The sequence below is a fragment of the Sander vitreus genome, chromosome 19, assembly GCF_031162955.1.
Source record: "Sander vitreus isolate 19-12246 chromosome 19, sanVit1, whole genome shotgun sequence".
NCBI classification, from domain to species: domain Eukaryota; kingdom Metazoa; phylum Chordata; class Actinopteri; order Perciformes; family Percidae; genus Sander; species Sander vitreus.
The window spans coordinates 9,422,257-9,443,184 of record NC_135873.1 but is presented as its reverse complement, the minus strand read 5'-3'; the positions used below and the strand labels follow the sequence as shown (position 1 = coordinate 9,443,184).

The following is a 20,928-nucleotide window of genomic DNA, read 5'->3' as shown; positions in this document are numbered from 1 at the left end:
CTTACCTAATTATTATAAATCATAAGGCTATGTTCACACTTGGTCTCTTTTTCAGAAAAGTTGAACTTTTTTCAACTTCAAAAAGACGCTCCGAGCTGCTAAAAAAGAAGTCGGTGGTGGCATTTTAAAAAGTGCTCAGGACTTGAAAACACTGTTTACTCCAGGATTATAATGTAAAACTGACGCTGGCAGCTTAAAGAAAAGATGCCAAGTGGGAACATAGCCTAATATTTGAAAGATTTTAGTGGCTGTAACTTTTGGTGGCTCTGTGACAAAACAACTTAACTGAATTAGCACTGATGTACATTCATTTAATGGCTTCACTAAATTATTTGCCAGAAATAAAATGTGTGCTTCCTATTTCAGCAAACATTTTATTTCTGGCTCGTGATTTTTTCCCCCAGACCAATTAATGGTTTAAAAACTGAGTTAAACATTGTGGTCACATTAACTTTCTACATATCACCACAGCAAATACAAGTTTAAACGATTCAACACTATATAACTGCTTCCTAGGACTGTGACTTTCCATATTTGAGAATTATTAGAAGTATGTAAAAAAACATTTAGCAAGACAAGATGCCAATATTAATTTTTTTGAAATTCTCTTTTTATTGAGTCAAAGCAAGGTCGGAACAAACAATGTAATCCTCCTTATGGGGCTTACAAGCCTCATCTATCAAGCATTCTGTTAAATACAGTTGTAGCAAGGGGTAGTAAAACTGAAATAGAACAAATATTACAGAAACATATAATGACCAATAAAGTATCTTTTTTTTTTTTTTAAGATTATTTTTTGGGGCTTTTTTCCTTTTTATTACATAGAGACAGTGGATAGGCATGAAAGGGGGAGAGAGATGGGGATACGCTCTTATTGGGTGAGGCTAGAGGCTAGAGGCCTCCCCAATAAAGTATCTTAAATAAAAAAAGTTTAAATATAGAAAATGAACTACTAAATAAAAACTTGCAGGAACCAGAATATTGGGGTGTGCCTTCAAGATACTCAAATTACATGTACAACAGGATCAAATAAATAAATAAATCAAGACCACAACTTAATGTATTTCAAACACATGATTGATGCCAATATTTAATGTGTAATAGGACAGTCAACAACCGAAAATATGCTCATCTTGTATTATCTTTCATTAAATATTCTCTAAGGCAGTAGTTGAGACAAGGCCCCATGTTCTGATACGAAGGGACACACTTCTTCAGCCTTATTTGTATTCACGTCACAGTGTCCTGAGCTGATGCGGAGAGGATAGGGATGCCACCGTGAGGAAATGCTCCCACCGTAATAAACTTGTGACAACATTGGTATTACCACTTACACCGTAAACGGGCCCTGGCTGTAAAAAGCCTTACAGTGGTTATATGATGGGAGAGTGTTGTGGTCCATATATGGCACCATTGAAGAATTTATTCAGCTATTGGATAAATAGGAACAAAACTTTGATTGAGATATGTGGCCTATGCAATGCTGAATGTTTAATTTATGTAGACAATGTGCAGATGTATTATGTTATCCTTACCCTCTGTTATCATTTTAACAGACCTGCACCACCCAGTTCCCATGATTGTCATGTCCTGGTATTTATAAACCAATTTAACTACAAACAACATATCCTTTATATTATTGCTGAGCATTTCTCTTGGCATATCATAGTGGTTTAAATTAGTGAATGTGTTTCTCTTACCTTCAGGGCAACCATTGATTTTCCTTTGTAACCCATGAAAATCAACTTGCTTGAGTTTGGTAATCCATCACAGCGGTGAAACCCATGCCTGTTACTACTACTACTAATTATTTGGGGATGTGTAAATCTGAATTAAATGGTAGTTTAGTTTGAAGTAATCAAAAAAAAAAAATATTTTTCACTAATAGGCTATTACTTATACAACACAAAACATAAACAAATACCTGTGAACTTGCTATTCATAACAGGTCTAAAGGATATATATCAAGCTGTAAGTCACATCCATCCATCCTCTTTGAAAAGAAATGCATTTATAGACGCTCAGTGGCAAAACCAAATGTGAGTAAGTCCGATAAGGGCATTTTTTACAAGACAAAGGGCAGCAAACACAATCAGTTTATATAAGATCTGTGGGACCTTTCTTTTGTATCAAAATGTCATGGGACTGGGAGTCAATAACTCACATTTAATGACTGAGGGAGAAGTTGTGGTTTCCTTTAATGAAGCAAGAAAACAGTTTATCTGGCTAGATTGACCTTAGGCAATTACTTTAAGCGCATTCCTTAATCAATAAAACACTAGTTTTGTGTGTGTGTGTGTGATACACAGCGATGTGTTTTCCAGCTCCTTTAGTTGATGTAACTCTACAGAGTTTGTGTTTGATGTGTTGCTTTTGTGCAATATTTGACCTATATGTTTTTACATCTCAATACTGGTAGGCTTGGGCGGTATACATTTTTTCATATCTTCCTGACATTTCACCGGGGTGTATAGTGGTATTTGTGTAAAACACAAACGTAAAAGCTGAGCTACTGGTGATAGAAGTCATTGTAGCATGTATGAAATTGTCTAGCCTACAATGCTGTGGGTTCAGATGTGTGGGTTAAAAGTGTCACTCGAGTGAATAAGGATGTCCCATTCCCAACTGAGGTTTCCTCGGTCCTCGCATCTCTCCCTCGCGTCTTACGAGGGCAGAGCTAAACGCCCTGACAAACCGAGCCAACGGCCAGGAACTATTGGCAACAAAGGCCGACTGTGGCGTCGCCTCACGTCGTCTTTGTCTTGGGCAAAAATTCGCACTGGAACACACCGCAGAGACAGCAGCCGAGGGCCAAGTGCCACGTACGTTCTGCGCCTGCGTGAGAGGAAATAACTCTTCGTACCAGCAGATGGCGGTAATCTATTTGTCATTCAACAAGGGAAACCGAATAATAAATATGCCTACACAAGTAGTTATGTATATCTTCTTGTACGTTTGTCATCTTATGGATATAATGTGCAAAAATAGTTATTCCAATCATTCGAACCGGTGTGTTTTTTAGAAGGAACATTCCATAGTCATTTTTGACCAGTTTTGACAGCTCTTATGTTTATTGGATTGATCAGATGAGATGAAAAATGAAAGGAGCCCTGTGTGTGCCTCTCACAGTTGTTTTCCTCACTCTCGTTTTCAAGCTGAGCAGCCAATCACATGAATTGGCTGTTCGGCCCACGCGTGGCGACGGTGCGGGACACACCGCACAAACTAGGGCAACGGTCGCTCACTGGCGGCCCAACCAGGACTGAGGGCAGACGGTCGCCTTGGGGTGTCAGGGCCTTAAGACGCAAGAACACATAAGTGAGGGAAACAAAGATGCAAAATAAGGTAATGGGTTGAACCTTGTGTGTCTAATATGCAATTAGCTGACTAAGACAAGTCTTGCCGAGTATAGAATACATCAGTAGGAAATACGCGCCCTTCTTCCAGAGATTCTTGCTGGAGGATCCAATGACACTTGTTGCCGTGGTGGAAACCAACACATCAGTGGGCTAAACGGAGCTGATGTTTGTGGCTGGTGGCAGACTGGCAGTTGAATAAAATCATGCACACAGCTTCATCCGTGTTGGCTGGCTCACCGTCATCGTCGGGACTAGACCGCAAATACTGCGCAAACAGGGGCAGAGGCAAGTCCTGTAACGTTATCCCCACTACTCGCATTCGCCATCTTTTTCAGCTTAGCAGCTGTCAAAACTAAATGCCCACTGGCTGTTTTAAGAGAATACAGATAAAAGTGACCGCCCTGCAAATAAGCTTTGTTCTGCTCTGGGCTTGCACTGGCACATGGGTAAAATAAGAAATCACATTGCAGATGAATATCTGCACAATGGTCCTTTCTTCTGTATGCCTGGATGACCTTGTAAGATCTAAATTCCAGATACACTATAGAGAGGATGCTCCAAATTAAAGCTTCGCACAGGAAATTGAACTGTCACACAGATGGAGAGGGAGAAAAAACCATTGCAACTATGGTTGATGTTTATATAACACAGTCTACTGAAATGGACAATGGTGTTCCAATCCTTAAGTTTCTGTGTTCTACAAATTTAGAAAAAGGTAGTAAAAGATATTTGTATTTGTGTTCAGCAGTACAGTGTCTTCTGAGTAGTGATTTGGCTGTTTTAGTTTCCTTAACAATATTCTATTACATTTGGTATGTTATTCATCCTAAGCTACCAACTTGTAAATCAAGCCTTCAGTTAGTCAGGTATCAATCCATTATGAATACATTAAGATTCTAGGTCAAAACAATGATGCAACTTTTGCTTAAAGATGGGGATCATCTAAGATGGGGATCATTTAATTATTAAACAAGTTGGACTTTTTTCATTTTTTTCACATTAGAAAACCGTTTAAAACACTGACATAACTATGTTCAATGCAAAATCAGAGGAGGCTACATTAGGAGTTAAAAGAACACAAGGGCTCATTTTGCTACTCACAAACAACATTTTACCCTCAGCCTATCCTTATTTCATTCAGGCCATTGTATTGAACAAGCATAGCCTTTGTCGCCAGCTCCCTGATTCATACTCACAGCGTTCCTGTTTTCCTGTTTGACAGTGCCAATAAAATATGAACACTAGCACTTTTCACATCAAGTTTGTATTTTCACGCATTGAAATCAAAAGCTCAAGCCACTTGTCAAGTTTCAGAATGGCTGATTCAATTAAAGAGCGGGTTTCCACTCAAGTCCCCCCATCTTTGCTATAATACACTGATGATAGTGCCAGCTGGCTGCTTACTAGACAGTTTGGATATGATGTCTTTCTCATAAAGGTTCTTGGGGCTTCATTTTCCCTTCATCGCTCCTTTTGATGCATCGTCATTATTTTGATATTGGCAAGTGAACTTTTGAGATCCTTGTCTGTGCTGTGGTGACATATATTTTTGTTTGTTTCCTTGTCTTAGAGTAGATGTCATACTGTAGTCCCTAGATGAATTGTCAATTCACAAAAGAATAGCAAATATACAACATGTGACTGACTCCCAATTTTTGCCCACTCTATTGTTTGTTTTATTTTTCACTGCTGGACATCCTGTTTGTTTTAAATGTCCAATTGGAAGCATTACTTTTTTTATTTTCAGGCAACCTGCCGGTCCACTCTGTCATCAAAGCCTACAGTAAGTTGTGTTGTAAATCAGTCAACGTTACAAATGGTGCTCCTTCAACACATGATCCATGGTCCTACAACACATTGCCTTTCCCATGTTACTGCCATGCCCTTACATTGTCTCTTGAGATATGAGTTTCAGTCAACATTCCCTTTCTACCATCTAACTTAAAGTAATGACCCCAAAGCTTACCAAGAGCAATTTCAATTCAGAACTGCAGCTATTCATTTATATCTTATATTATGGACAGTTGTGGTAGTCTCCTCCCCTGTAGAGAGGCTAACCAAGACAAGTCTCCCGAACCTTTGACAATACACCATTTCAAGTAGATCATACATGAGTGAATCAAATGGCCTTGTCTTGGGAGCAATTTAAGGCAACAAATGACCAACCATGGAAAATATATATAAAATATACTGAGCAGTTAAACTAAATACTCATTGTATGTTAAACTGTGAGTGTGCACATTCTTCTTTACTGACAAAGTTCATAAACCTGTTTTTTTTATTTAGAAATGGCTATAGGAAAAGCAAGCTTATATATATATATATATATATATATATATATATATATATATATATATATATATATATATATATATATATATAAACAATAACAAAATAAAAACGTCAATCTTTACGTTCCTGTCAGGCTGGTCATGTCCTCCATCCTTCTGGGAACACATTTAATATACAACTCAGAACCTTCGTGAATTGCCTAAACACTTTATGCTGTAGCAATTCTGGTGTCTTTTATGTGAGTTATGACTGAAATGAGTATCTAACTAAATCTGCAATAAGCTCCTGTATTAGGATGAAGCTCCCATAGGACAAATGATGTGCCTGCATTAAATTAAGTGAGCCTTCTGATGCCATCATATCACCCAGAGCATCTGTGTCTGTTTCCATAATTATGCACGAAGAGCACTTTAAAGGCAATCTATGCCACTGCTTATTTAGTATTCATGCATGAATAGTGTCAATTTAGTGTGATTCCCAACAGGACACCTAGACAAAGTAGATTGATTAAATTGTACAATCAAATTCATTTTCTAATAGTTTGTTTGATACACTGTGCACTGTTTTCTATATAACAGTACCTGTCTTTATTTAGGATCAGCCCCTCGATATTTAAAAATGGATGGGATATCGAAGTTGCCAAATGCCTTTTATAGTGTGTAGTGTTTTATAGTTTATATTGTGACGCACCATTTGCACGATGATTCCAACAACCAGATAGTTGTGTTTATGCTCAAGTTTGGAAGCTGATAAAAATGTTTTCAGTTGCTGTCTTTGGACATTTTTATAATGTTTTCACAGGTGGCAGTTTTCTTCCACAGATTATTGTGTAGTTAGACATGTCTACAGCTATAACTAGGCATTGTTAAAACAATAGACAAATGTTCTTGTTCATATGTGTATATTTTATAAATTTGTATTATTAATATCAGAATGGGTGTTTTGTGTTTGCTTAACCAAACAAAACACAAGAATTGAGGCTTAAAATCAATTGACATTTTCAAAGTTTTACCTCTTTTATTGTGGAAGTTTCAACTTGATGTCAAGTATCACATAATAAATAATTCATTGCTGTGCTGTTCTGAGTAGTTTGTCTGTGAGTTCAGGGTGGCACAGCACAGAAATTAAAATGCAAGCATCCAGCTATAATAAGTACAACATCATTGGATTCTAATTTGTCATTCCTCCATCAAATACGACTATTGGAGGAAATGGATAGCCATTTAATTGTCTTGCTGTGGCTATACTTCAGTGCTTTCAATGACAGTAGTGTCTAAAGCCTTGGTAAATTACCTCCTCTGCTTTATTTTGATTTTACGTCCACATTAAATTCTTTACCTTTCTTTCTTGGGTCATATCTCTCCCTCTCTGTCTGTTTTTCTCTTGCAGGATTATACAAATGTATGAATCACGTGTAAGGATTAATGCTCTCCTTCGGGGACCCTTCTTTTTAGCAAGCTCAAAGGACTTAAGGTGAGCTTGGCCTTGTGCATATACTGAAGCAGAAGTGTATTGATAGTCAGTGGGCTGATCATCAAAGAATAGAGACAGTTCACCTTATTTTATAGGCAGCACTCCACATAGTTTATAGGTGTTTCCTTGGGTGTCAGGAGGCTTTATATTTACTTAGTCATACAGCTAATGCATCATTTATATGCAATATCATGTCTCTATGGTGTCTGCTAAGAACAATGAACACAATCACAAGCCAGCATGATCTTAATTATTAAAACTCCATATTCTTTATAAGCTTAATAATTCTGGTTCAGACCCTGGCACTCTCCAACACATGAACCTGACAAACAGTTCATTAAACGAACCAATCCTGAAAAAGAAACCGCGTTTAAGGGTGTGATTAATGGGGTCAATATGCTGCCAAAGGGGGATACTAAAACATGTAATTTTAATCATGGCAATGCTTGTGGATGAGTTGGGAGCAAATCGTTTCATTACCATTTTCGAGCATCTTGCTGCACTGCGTTAAAAAAAAAAAAAAAAGCCCTTAAGTTCTCCCTATGTAAGGAAGCCGGGGACAGAAGACGGTGGAGCTGTGACCTCAAAAGGACGAATGTCTGTCATTTACTAGAGACTAGAGGCATAATGGCAGCGAGTGTACAGTGTTTTATTCTGGAAACAGCATTCCATCCGAGCTTGTGAACTTTGCATTTTTTATGGGGTGTCATGTTTTGGCAGTGAGTCTAGGGATATAGCTTTGGTTATGTGTTTTTTGTGTTGAGTTTCTGCATAGGACACTGATTAGGCAAGTCCATGGCTAATATAACTGCATTGGAAAAATGTTTTTGTTCACAGGCCGCCTGGCAGAAATGGCAGTCCAAGCACCGATGTATTTGTCACAAGTAATTAATTTTTCTCCCATAAAAACGCCCACTGGGATGATGGGAAAGGTGGGTTCATTAACCTTCCTCACCCAAGCTTCCTGTGGCACTTTACAATGTATTGGTTGCTGGTTCGTCCAATCGCCCGTAGCAGAATATGTGCAGTCAATTTAACACTTTTTTTTTTCCAAGATGGCTGTTTTGCTCAGGGAATAAAGAGGATCTGCTTGGCGACTCAGTCCAGAATTTTGAACACTCTCTACTTCTTCCCTCGCACAAGACACATCAGAAGACATCTTGGAACCCCCTTCCTAACACCTGTCCCCTCCCCTCTGTCTCACTCACCACAACTGCTCTGCCTTCCCTCCCTAGTGCTTGGGTTGGATTTTGAATCGCTTTTTTCACAGTTTATTTCAAATTGTCATTTCATGGAGTTAAATCTCCAGGGGGGAACAATGGGTAAATGCCATCACACAGAGTGATATGAAAAGCCCCAGACCTTGTGAATGAGAAGTGAGGGACAGAATAAAATAAATAAATGAGTATCTCAGAGTGACCCAGAATACTGATGACACATACCACAGTGGTGGGCAACTTTGCATTTCAACTCAAACACGTTCTCTTTCTGTGACTCGCTCGTCTCTCCCTTCGCCCTTTTTTATTGTCAGTCAAGGCACTTGCAGCCTGCTTACTCGAATGTGTTAAAATATTCACTTATATATCCACAGACTGAGGGAAGCTTGTTAAATGGAAAGGGAGGAGCATCTGCATGTGTGTGCCCTCCCATAGTGCTGGCATGTAGATCATTGTTTGAGGAGCATCTTGACAGCTCAACTTGCTCTGTAGAGAAGGAAATTGACTTGTTCAAACACTAGGAGCAAATGGATTGATGCGCTGCAACCAGTCTACCTGCCTGTGGGCAGTGCAGGAAGCTCCGATTGTATCCTTGTAATTGTCTCATTCATCAGCAAGCCTTAGGTGAAGAACAATTAAATGTGTATTTATTCATGTCAGTATACTACCTCAATGTTTTAGTACTTCCTTTAATAATGAGAGGACATACTGTAGCTTGATAATCAGCTGTGACTCCGTCGAAGAGTGAAACAATAAATTGTGGATGCTTGTGGACGGTGAATTGTGAATGCATTTAAATCACAGATAAGTTAAGCCATGTTTGACTTTTCTCTGCCTTGTTGTGTATGGATTTGTAAGGTCTCTTTTTGCATAAGCAATTGGCTCCACAAAGAAAAATGCATATTTCGCTTGTAAGCCCAAGGCCGCATCAGAGATTATTGGTTGTAATATAGCCTATTCTTTCCCCTCGAGGGACAGAGTAACCACCTAACCATCCAACCAACCAGACAGCTCCTGTCATCTATAATTAATGAACTGCAATAGTTTTTTGACTGCCTCATTTTATTAATGTTCTTATGGTATTAGTATTACATTTCTCTGTGATGAATGCTTGATAAATAATTACTACTTGTATATGAGATCAGGGAAATTTAAAAATACTAAAAACTCAGTGGTGGAAGAAGTATTCAGATTTTGAACTGAGTAAAAGTAGCAATACTACAGTGTTAAATACAAGTAAACGTCCTGCATTCAGAATCATTTTAAAGAAAAACTACATCAGTATTATCAACAACACACATCAAGTAAAAGTACTTTACTAGGGGTTGGGAACTGAAACCCAGTTCAAATTACAACCGATTCCAAAAGGCCTCAGTCTCAGAGAGAAGGGCAGATGTAGTAATGTCGCTCCTGAAGCAATGTCTGGAAAATGATTTAAATGAAATGTTTTTCGGGCAACTGGCTGATTGTAAATGACCCAACGTATGTTGGATCCTGTGTCATTTCAGCGGGTTACAGTACAGTGAATAAAAAAGAATGAACAGATTATTGAAATAATTATTTAATTACAGCAACCAAATTAGACTGTAAGAAATTCATTTACAGGTTCCATAAACTCTGTGAAGTGAATTGTGAATATGAATTGTGTAAAAGTTTTTAAAAATAATTTAAGCATTTGATCTGTTTTCACCCCTCCCCTCAAAGAATCAGAATTGAGAATTGTTAAGAACCGTAATTGATGAGCAGAATCGATATCAGAATCGTTAAAATCCAAACGATGCCCAATCCTACTTGTTATGCAGAAAATAAACCTTGTGAGTGAAATTATGTATCATTTGATTATTATCATGGTTGCATTAATGCCTGAGCTGGATTTAATGTTGTAGCTAATTGAGGTGGATCAAATTTTTACTAGTTTATGTATTGTTGGGTAGTTCAACATGTAAAGATACCTCATATTTTATAAACTGATCGTTCTGTGCTATCTCGCTGATTAACTAAAGTTTTTCAGCCACACCCATTGCTAACAGGTGCATAAAATCCAGCACATAGACAATCTCCACAAACATTTACAATGTGTATTAATGAGCTGAGTGACCTTAAACTCAACACTGTCAGTTCCTGAAATGTCTGCCCTACTAGATCTGGCCTGGTCAACTGTAAGTGATATTATTGTGAAGTGGAAGCAACTAGAAGCAACAACAGCTCAGCGACAAAGTGGTAGACCACGCAAATTCACAGAGTGGGGCCAACGAGTGCTGAAATGCGTAGCGCATAAAAATCGGCTATCATCTGTTGCATCACTCACTACAGAGTTCAGCACTCAAACGGGAGCCACACAAATGTGTTTCCATGGCCAAGCAGCTACACGCAAGCCTCACATTCTATTTTATTTAACCAGGCAAGTTATTAAGAACTAATTCACATATTCTCAAATCGCCATGCGCAATGCCAAGCGTCGGCTGTAGTGGTGTAAAGCACCATTTAGTAAAAAGCCTCCCCAATAGATTTAAAGGTAAGAGTGAAAGTATCACAACTTTTATTTTTTACTCATTTACAGTACAGACTATGAGCCAGTACTGCAAATGAGTAAAAAACGACCAGCTCACATACCATTATTAAATATTAGAGTTCAAGGTGCAGGGGGTTTTGACACATTAAATAATTGCCTAATTAAAATAATGAATATGCAGACAAAGCCAACTGTTTAAAGAGTTTAAATATATGTTCACATTTTTAAGCTCAGTCTTAGTCATGTCAAATACAGAATTCAGCCTCAGTTGATTAATCCATTATCAAACATATCCATGTTCCTCTTTATTGCCGACAGCACTACCTGTGGCTATAATTGACATTTTACCTAATGAGTTGCATCATGCCAATGAATTATTGTCTGTCGTTTGACCTTTTATTTGTCAAACAGCAACTGAATCCTTTTTGCGTGTGATTGAGTCTTGTATAGTAGTGGATGTTTAAATGACACATAAAGGGGGGTTAAAACTCTGGTGGACTTCAAACATTGCATCCTCATAAATTTTGGTATAAGAATATTATTAGGCATCCCATGTAATTTTTGACAGAACGCATTTGGGAGCTGGATTTCATTCATATAATTAAGTCAGTGTGTGGCATAGCTGTTGTAAGCTGTTGCTTGGCCACCTCTAAAGCTGCAGTTCTTGCAGTAATGTAACTGGTGACTTTGAAGCTTCATGCTTAATTCGTTCTTGATTTGTTTCATCTATTGGAATGACAGAGAAGCTTTGTATGAACGCATAATGGTAAGAGAAGCAACATCATAATTCTGGTGCTATAGTCTATAGATGACCTAATTTAAATCCACTTTCTCAGTTTATTTCATTTCATTAGAATAAATTGGTTTAAGTTTAATGGTTGTTCCAAACAGTGCTCTCTGATTTTCTGATGACAGTGTTGCCAGGCTACATCTCATTATATATCTTTATTTAACTAGGTATTAACACGATGAAATTACAGTCAATTTGCACATCCCTCTGCAGAGGTCTTTGTTTTTTGTGATCAAATTTTTATTTTATTTTAAAGAGAGAGAACGTACAGATATGTATACGGCTCAAAAATAGAGCACAAAACATATATTCACATACCTACCTATACATATACGCAGAAACGTATGATTAACAACTACGATAAAAAAATAAAAAGAATAAAAAAAAACATAATTAACTAAATAAAACCCCAGACATAACCCACCCACCCCCTGGATCCAGAACTCCAAATCTCGGTTACATATTAAACCTGAAGCCCGCGGAGGGTAGTTAAAAGTGAATGCCAAGCCTCTATTGCTGACTCTTTTGCTCCGTGGACTCTAGCTGTCGACAACTCCAAGTAAACAATATCCAAATATGTTAAAACCCAAGCTCGAAAAGAAAGCGAATGTGGAGGTTTCCAACGTGTGGCAACTAGTTTTTTTGCAGCCGTAAGTCCAGCTAGCAATGCTTTTTTCTTATTCAGTGTCAAATCCTGCCTTGACAAATCATTCAAAATAAGTGTAGCAGGCAAGCAGGGCAATCTAATCTTAAACAACCTAGAGAGGTTAAAGGCAACCATCTTCCAAAAGTCGGCCACTGGGGTACACTCCCAAAACATGTGAAAATAACTGCCTATCACTTTGGAGGAACAGAAAGTGCACGTAGGATCATCAATAACCTTCATCAAATGAAGCTTCCTAGGGGTTAAATATACCCTGTGTATATAATTGTAATGTATTTGCTGATGATCAGGGTTTCTGGATGCTAAGCCCACACTGATCCACACTTTATCCCAATCAAATCTCTCCTCCACACCGTGTCCAACGCCAGAGGTCTATAAGCATACCGCAGCAAGAACCAGTATAGTCTCGACACAAAACCCCTTGTACTCCTAGCAGAGTGGAACAATTTTTGAAATGGGTGTGGTGTAAGAGGGGCCTGTAAAGGGGCACCATTGCTTTTTAAAGTCGATCTCAGCTGCAAATAAAAGAAAAAGGAGGTACGTGGTATACCATGTTTAATACATATGTTCTGAAAAGTGAGTAACCCCGCCTCCCCATAAATATCACCAAGCGTGCGTTTTTTTTTTTTTCCCAATCAGGAAATCGAATAGGACGACCGCCAATTAACAATCGCTCATTGTTAAATATTGGAGAGTGCGGGTCCCAGGTTAATCCACCTGTCCAGATCCGCCACAACTTTAAGTATGTTACAAAAATTGTTTTTAATGGTTGTCTGTATGGAGGAAGAGATATCTATCCCCAGATAAGTGAAGATGGAATTTTAGTGACTGGAATAGATGCAGGGAAGTGGGAGCATTTGGCAGCTGATTTCTGCCAATTTATTTTAAAACCAGAAAGTTTGCCATAATGTTCAAAAGGTTGACAAAACATGTGGGATACATTGCACTGGGTTTTTTATATACAATAAAACATCACCAGCATAAAGTGAGACATGATGGCGTGTTTCCCTCATGGAAATTGGAGAGATTGTGGGTGAGCCACGGATGGCTTGCGCCAGAGGTTCAAGACAGAGGGCGAATAACAGAGGGCTAAGAGGGCAGCCTTGTCTTGATCCTCTCGAGACAGCAAAGGGAGAAGAGCTAGTTTTGCCCATAAGCACTACAGCTGTTGGGTTATTATATAGCACCTTAATCATATTAATGAACTGCAAGGCGACCCCCATGAACTCTAACACCGACCACAGAAATGGCCACACCAGGCGGTCAAAGGCCTTCATTGCATCAAGTGAAAGGACAGCAGTAGGGGAACTTAAGCCTTGAGCACCATATATAATATATAATAGTCTTCTGACTATGATATCTGTAGCAAGTCTAGACTTTATAAACCCTGCAGAGGTCTTTATAACTGTGCTGCACCTGATGGCACAAACACTGAAGCAGATGGGTTGATCTGCGCTCTTGGACTTCGAAGACATATTTGGAGATGGTGTATTAACTCTCAGTGCGCTCCCTGAGGCTCAGGCTTGGCTCCGCTATCAGTCATTCATCTTTACAGTCATCACTCACATCATTCACAGACATCCCGCCACCCCCAAACCCCAAGGGTGTTGAGGGAGACTCGCAAAAAGATTGTGGAGGCTCCATGAGTGGCACCATTATCAGAGCCCAGTAATGGATTACCTCAATGGTCAACCTGTCACAGTCAATGTTTGCCCTGACATTTCATGTAAAGTTCCCTTCCCCTGGTGAAATATCATATTGTGGCAGCCAGGTAGTGGTTGTTTTGCCAAATTGGTTGTCACTGTGTTTGTGGTATAATCCCCTCCTCCTTCTGCCTGTCAGTCCTCGTATCTTGCCAGCTTGGCTTTTTGCACTAGTAATACTGAAATGATAACAGTGTAGGCAAACAGAAAATGGGTAATTGGGAAGCACTTTTGGCTAAACACTTAAGAGACTGACTGATTTTAGTGCATATTTAATTGATTTTTGACAAGTCCTGCATACCCACACAGTGGTTTTTAGTTATTCTTGCTGATTAGACTTCTGCAAAGGTTGAATTTTGAAGCTGTGCTGGGAATTACGTGAGGTCACCAAACTCAATATACCAATAACTATTAAAGGTATATTAGGGTAAGTCGTCCCAATTTTACAGTCTCAACAGAAAGTGAGGGAGATGTCAATCAAGCCTGGTCTGTGCCCACCCACAGTCCTGTGGAGAGGTCTAATCAGAAAAAGTAAGTGAAAACACCTGTATGGGTCTTCCATGTTTATGTAGGTCAATTACTTGGCTTAAACGATACAGTTCATCAAGTGTCTGGTTGTATGTAAAGCAATTCATATTATGATTATAGTCAGTTAACATGCCACTTTACTTCTCTATGGTTTTAGTTTCAGAGAATGTACCATTTGAGCCAACCATGTCTTTACCTTTATTTTTTTAAATCTTCTGATAGACAGCATCATCTCATGAAAGCTATTGCGCTTTTCATGGTACAGAAAATCACCACAGGCAAAATGAGTTTGACATTGGTCCATGGTACAGGCAATGGAGGGTGACATCCAATATCGAAAGAGTGGCAGGGCTAAATATTTTTTGTCAGGCCAGCGGCTTTACTGTGAAGAGATGTGGATGAAGGGTTCATTTGGGTCTGTATTTCAACATAGCATTCTGAAAACTCAAACTCCAGGTAAATGCTTCTCTTTGGTCTGCCTTTGTTGTAGGCAATCACAGGGCACAGGAGGACACATGTGGAGGCTCTTTAGTTTCCAAAATACACTAAACAGATAAAGAGGCAACAGCAATGTCAAGTGTCTTATTGAGTAATTATAACAGGGTACATTGAGTGGGCATATAAAATGTATATGTACTATAATACATATACATTTGTATATGCCCACTCAATAATATGGAGATTTGTAATTGATAGTATCAGTTAAAATTCCATCATTGCTTCCAAAAACATTGTCAATTAAAGGTGCAGTAGGTAAGACTTATAAAACTAACTTTCTGTCATATTTGCTTAAACTGACCCTATATTTGAGTAGAACTACATGAAGCAGGTAATTTAAAAAAAAATAAAAAATCCGGCTCCTCTGGCACCACCTACAGCCTGTAGTGCGATATGCAAAAATCCACCACTCCCTGTTCAGATGCACCAATCAGGGCCAGGGGGGGGTGTCTAACTGCATGTCAATCACTGCTCATGCACACGCATTCATTCTCCCTTGTGGGGGGAGGGTTTGGGGGAGAACGTTTTAGGCTTTAGCAGAAAGGGGGCAGGGATGTCAATGTTTACATTTTTTGGCTACGTCCTGGATCTTTGCAATCCTACCTACAGCACCTTTCAATGAAATGTTTGTTTCTTTTGCTCCATAACAATACTAGTAATTAAAAACTCACAGGGTACCTTTTAACTGTTGTGTGTAGGTGTCTGTGATATTTACCACTCAAATGCTTCATATGTATTTTGTACAGGTGTAACCATCTTTGCAAGCCAGCCAATAAACAAGATGACCATATTGCTAAGCTGTTTTCTTTCCCAAAAAAACTGAGGGTAGACAAGACAGATTCCAGGCTTCATAAATAAAGTGTTGTCCATATCCTGTGGGAGATGGGACAGCATCATTACTCATTGTTGGAATCCCTTGTGTATACCAAAGCCATACTGCCAGAGCAGATATATTATCAGTCAGGGATTCTTAAAGATACACAGGTTGGACATCATTCTTGTCTAACAATTTTCAGCACACTGTATTTATTGACATTATGTGACTTTGGAATGCTCTGTGTGTGTGTGTGTGTGTGTGTGATCTGTTCTAGTTGGCGACCATGGCTTGTAACGTGGTGATTGTAGGCAGCTCATGCCTGCCTGCTCTTACACTGAGCTGCAGGTCAACTTCCTGCTGGGATAACAGCTTGGGGAGAGTGTCACAGTGGAGGAAATAACCTGGGCAAATCAATACACAGTTTTTTTAAATGCCTATCAGACTTTGAACAGAGAGCAATTTGGATCAGCCAGAGCCATCTGCACTCAAAGGTGTGGATCCAAGGCCAAAGCTTTTAAAAATCCATTGTCACCCAGAGCCTTGCAGTTTGAAAGGCTAGATAAAAAGATGTCAAAAAAGAAACCTTGTAAGAGTCTAATGGAAGATAACAGATTATGTTGACCTTTGCTTTATACTATATCATAGTTTGCCAACCTGTCAGATTATTTTATATCTTAGCAGGCATGCAATCACTTGCAGGAATAGAGTGAAGTGTTTTTTCTTTTTGAAAGTGAAATAGTGAAAAGCTCCTCTTCTAGATGGTGTAACTCTTCTTTTGCTGGTGCAGTGTGGTGGTGCATTGCGGATATACCATATATTTACATGACAGGGATCTACTTTACCTTTTAAAGTCACCAGTACACTGCTAGGAAAGTACTGTACTGTAAAGTGTGGGAAAAAGCCATGCATGCAGATTCTGCTCCAAACGGTGTGTTCCAGTGTTGGTATTTATTAAGAGACAGATGCAGCGTGTGCAAATGTCCTACAGCCAGTTTATCCACCTTTTATCGACTCTATTCCCTCATGCAGTGAGGTGAATCAGAGCAACCTCTTGTTCTCAAATACAGCATGAAAAGATACAAGTCAATTTTCTGTATTCCCAGCTAGAGCTCAAGGCTGTAACATCACACTGAGATCAATTTAGAACGTGTGTGTGTGTGTGTGTGTGTGTGTGTGTGTGTGTGTGTGTGTGTTACCCTAGCCATATTGTGTAAAGAATAGGTAAAGGAACATTGTGGATGTGATGCATTTTGTGATGAGTAACTTATTATTTGAATTCCAACTCTTTCACTGCATCATGAGTAGTTATTTTTTCACACATGGAAAGTCTTGATTCACATGAGTAAGACAGCAGTTTTCTTTTAAGTTGCCATACAGGTTGTCTAAATGAAATTGTTAAATTGTAGTTGTATGACATGGTTTGAATGCAGATCATATGTACAGCTGGTGGGAAGCATGTATCTACTTACGAGCCTTCAAAACTTCTTCAAATTCTTCATGGCCATAATGTGATTCAACATGGCATCATGAGTTTGCGTAAACATATACGCTACTTTCCTAAAGCCAAATGGCGTGTTATCTGTACGCATTTTGAGCTATCCACGTGTATGTCTACGCTGTATACAGCGGATGTAAACATACACACCACGTGGCGTCGCCCAAGGTTGGGTTTAGGGAAAGAACATTGGGAAAAGGCTTTAGTAACACTAAAAAACGACAAAAACACGACGGTGACCAACGTCACACGCTTAGGAAAACAATTAACGGTTGGGTTTAGGAAAAGAACATTGTGGAAGGCTTTATTAAAAAAAAAATTGATTTTGATATGATTTATTGATAAACGCCACACGCGGGACGCGATCCCAGCTCTCCTGGGTGAAAGTCCTGCGTTATGAGGGAATGAATCTCTCGTAAACCTAAAAAAAATAATTATTTTTGTTTTAAATGAAATGATTTCTTAAATCACTTGGCTCTGAACAGAACTAGAATTTAGAACACCTTTGTTGCGTTACGTTGTCTGCCACATAGCGATGTTTATGCCGAGGCAGGGAATGAAATTAGTGTTTGAAAAAAAGAAAATCACTGAATTCCTCCTTTTGATAGTCTTTATCAAATGACCTTTATCAAAGCTAAACGTAATAGCTTAAGCAGCCGCCAGAAAGGTCCAAACATAACAACAACTTGAGCTGCTCTACCCTGTGTGGAAAGAAAACACAGAATCTTATCTTCTTATATGCCCGCTTCTTTGCTATAACTTAAAATTGGTTTAATCACAATATTTATGTTTAAGTTGTCTGTGGAACCAACATGAAAAATTGCTACAGTTGAGAAAAATTTAATTTTCTTATATATTCTTGCTATGATACACCAAAATATGTCTTCGCTCAATTGTAAACTGTTAAATAACTGGTTAATTTCCATGTACTTGTTTTATATGTGGCTTATTGAAAGTGTGGGTCTTTGAAATGACTGAAGCTATTTTAAAGGTTTCCACACATAATTTCTTCAACTTTTTCTCGGCGTGTAAGCAGCTAGCATACAACAAAATGCAAGAAAGTATAATAAACCTGGCATCTTAGCAGGCCTCATTGTAATAGCTGTAGATTTCAACTGTCCACACATCACCATTTTCTTTTCTTTGACGGCATTAAAATAAAACGTGACCACTGAAAGGTTAAATTATTTCCTTAACGAAGAGCACCATCTTCTGCACATAACTTCTGAAAACTGTAAAGAAGCAGGTTACCAGCTAATTTGTCGATTGTACTAATTGACATTAGTACATGTCCATTTGTGTCTGAGTTGGTGGAGTGCTTACTCTGGGAACATGGCCTACCATTAGCACTCTGCCATTTTCTTTGACATGGAACAATAAACAGTGAGTATAGCGCACTACTCACCAAATTAAAACACTAATTCACTTTGAAGGCTTTACAGTATGTTAAATAATGTCAATTTCAAAGTTGTGTGCACTGTACAAAATAGGCCCCTTAATAGATTTTGCCCCTAAAATGCATTCAGGTTCAATATCAATAGAATAGGGTCTATTGTCCACTTGTGTGTAGTTTTATACTGAATAATTGAAAACCTAAATGTATTTTTGTGTCAATAATCAGACCATCCCCTTTTCTTCCCTCAACACGATGTCCCATCTTCCACGCCCAGTACTCCTATTTTTATCAGTTTTGTTAAAATAATTGAACAAAGGCATTCACACAATAGATGAAAATAAACTGAAAGAAAAAGAATGATGAAATGAGTCGATTTGGGATGTGTCCCTTACCAATAGAAGACGGAAATTCCATTTCTTGCTTTTATTCCTCAGTGTGCAGCCTTGTAATTTGCAATATTTGAGAGCTTTGAGTAAGCAACAAGTCTTCCTTCATTCAATTACAGTGACAGCTGACAATATGTCAAAGACTGCTTTTTGTTATCTAGGTGAGGTGTATTGCAACAAAACACTGGTTGGTCTCGTTGAGACCCCAGCTATAAGCATCACTCAGGCCATTCTTTGTCGAGCCTTCAGATATGTGGCCATTCAGTGCAAATAATTACTTCTCCAGACCAAGACTGCCTTTGTGTGCTGATGTGAAAAACTTTTGACGGTTTCCTCTGTTCAGGCATGCTTCAATGCATGCCGAACAACATTCATACTTTTAATAAGGGTCTGGAGTACAAAACGTCCAGTGACCTCATCCTCCATTCAAAATTAGTATTGTCCTTTGAAAACACTTGAAAAAGGTTAGGTTATCTCCACAAGTCACAATGGGTTCCAAGCCCATTGCAGAGAGATCTGGGTCCAGATGCCTTTCTGTAATTGTTTCAGTTGGCAGTAATCAATACGCAATCAGTTGTTATTTTTATTTTGTCCTGTAAAGAAATGATTTGCAAGCACTTTCACATTGTTGGTACTGTCACTGGAGGTAGACATACAGGGGGTGGAACATTCAGCACAAAATAATGCAACCCAATAAACAGCCATGCAATAAATGCTACCCCTGTGAAGCCTATAATGTATAGACCACGGTGTAAGGGAGGTGTTTAATCACCACTGTGGGTGTCTCTTGAAGCCTCATGTTGTGTATAGGAAGTTGATGATGAATGTAGACCTCTTTCTACCTTGATCTGATTGGAAACCTTGAACAACAGCTCAACATTGCATAGATTTAAATGAACACCTTTCTTAGACAGTCACAATATTGGAATATCATGAACACATAAAAAGGTGTTTATGTTGTGTCCCTCCGCATTTAGGTGGTACTGTATGTTGTATACTATATGCTTTGGAACATATAGCCTACAATATAATTACTGACTTAACTGATATTTGACTGTAAATGTACTATTCAACAATAATAATGACTGCAATGAAGGCACAGCTTCCCACCAATATATAGCATACAGATTCTATTTAGTGGTTTAAGTAAATCCAAGATCTATTTTCCGTTTACCGGTCTGTGGAGCAGAAGGAATGATTTTAGAGGCGCATGAATCAAATATCAACAGGCTAGACAATGCTGTCAAAATGATTATGACATATGCAGCAGAGCCACAGTTGCCTGAGCCACACACTAGAGTTATAGATTTAACAGATTGCAGAAATAGTTGGTGGTTTGATCTGTTAAAGATATACGTTCCTGGCAAAAATATATTCCCCTTTGCCAAATAAAGATCCTCAATGTTAACATACTGATGATACCAAGCTTTTTCCCTTATAAAATCCAGCAAGGATTTTGCAGTTGCAAATCAAGAGTCAATTTACAAGTAAAAGATGGATTTTTTTAAGTCTTAAAACTTTCTACACTGTGTTTCTTTCTTCTTTTCTCCACTAATTGCATTCTCTATCAATCAAATTATCAACATACTGCAGGGAATGTCAAATTAGCTGCCAGGAACTTGCATATCATCTATCATTCAGGTTGGATTTTTGTTTATCATGTTTTCAAGACTGAGTCATCAAGAGTTATCTCCAAATTAAGTTTTGTTTGACAGGGAATGAGCAACTTTTGCTTATGTTAATGTAATGTTATGTTATCTCGTATTGAGTGTTGTAGATCTTTGTATTCTGATCTGTT

The 20,928-nt window shown here is 38.5% G+C and overlaps 1 protein-coding gene across 8 annotated transcripts in view; it reads left to right on the top strand.

The window, feature by feature from the left end:
• The window catches only part of LOC144534478 (phospholipid-transporting ATPase ABCA1), a 187,392-nt gene that overhangs the window by 9,797 nt on the left and 156,667 nt on the right, over nt 1-20,928 (top strand). For 5 of the 8 annotated variants that reach the window (XM_078276426.1, XM_078276424.1, XM_078276418.1 and 2 more), the window contains exon 2: nt 7,041-7,124. The exons of 2 other annotated variants lie outside the window; for them this stretch is intronic. The gene's annotated coding sequence lies outside the window, so the exon portion shown is untranslated. Of the gene's footprint in view, nt 1-5,106; nt 5,143-7,040; nt 7,125-20,928 lie in introns of all 8 variants that reach the window. One more of the 8 variants, XM_078276419.1, reaches the window with a different exon arrangement.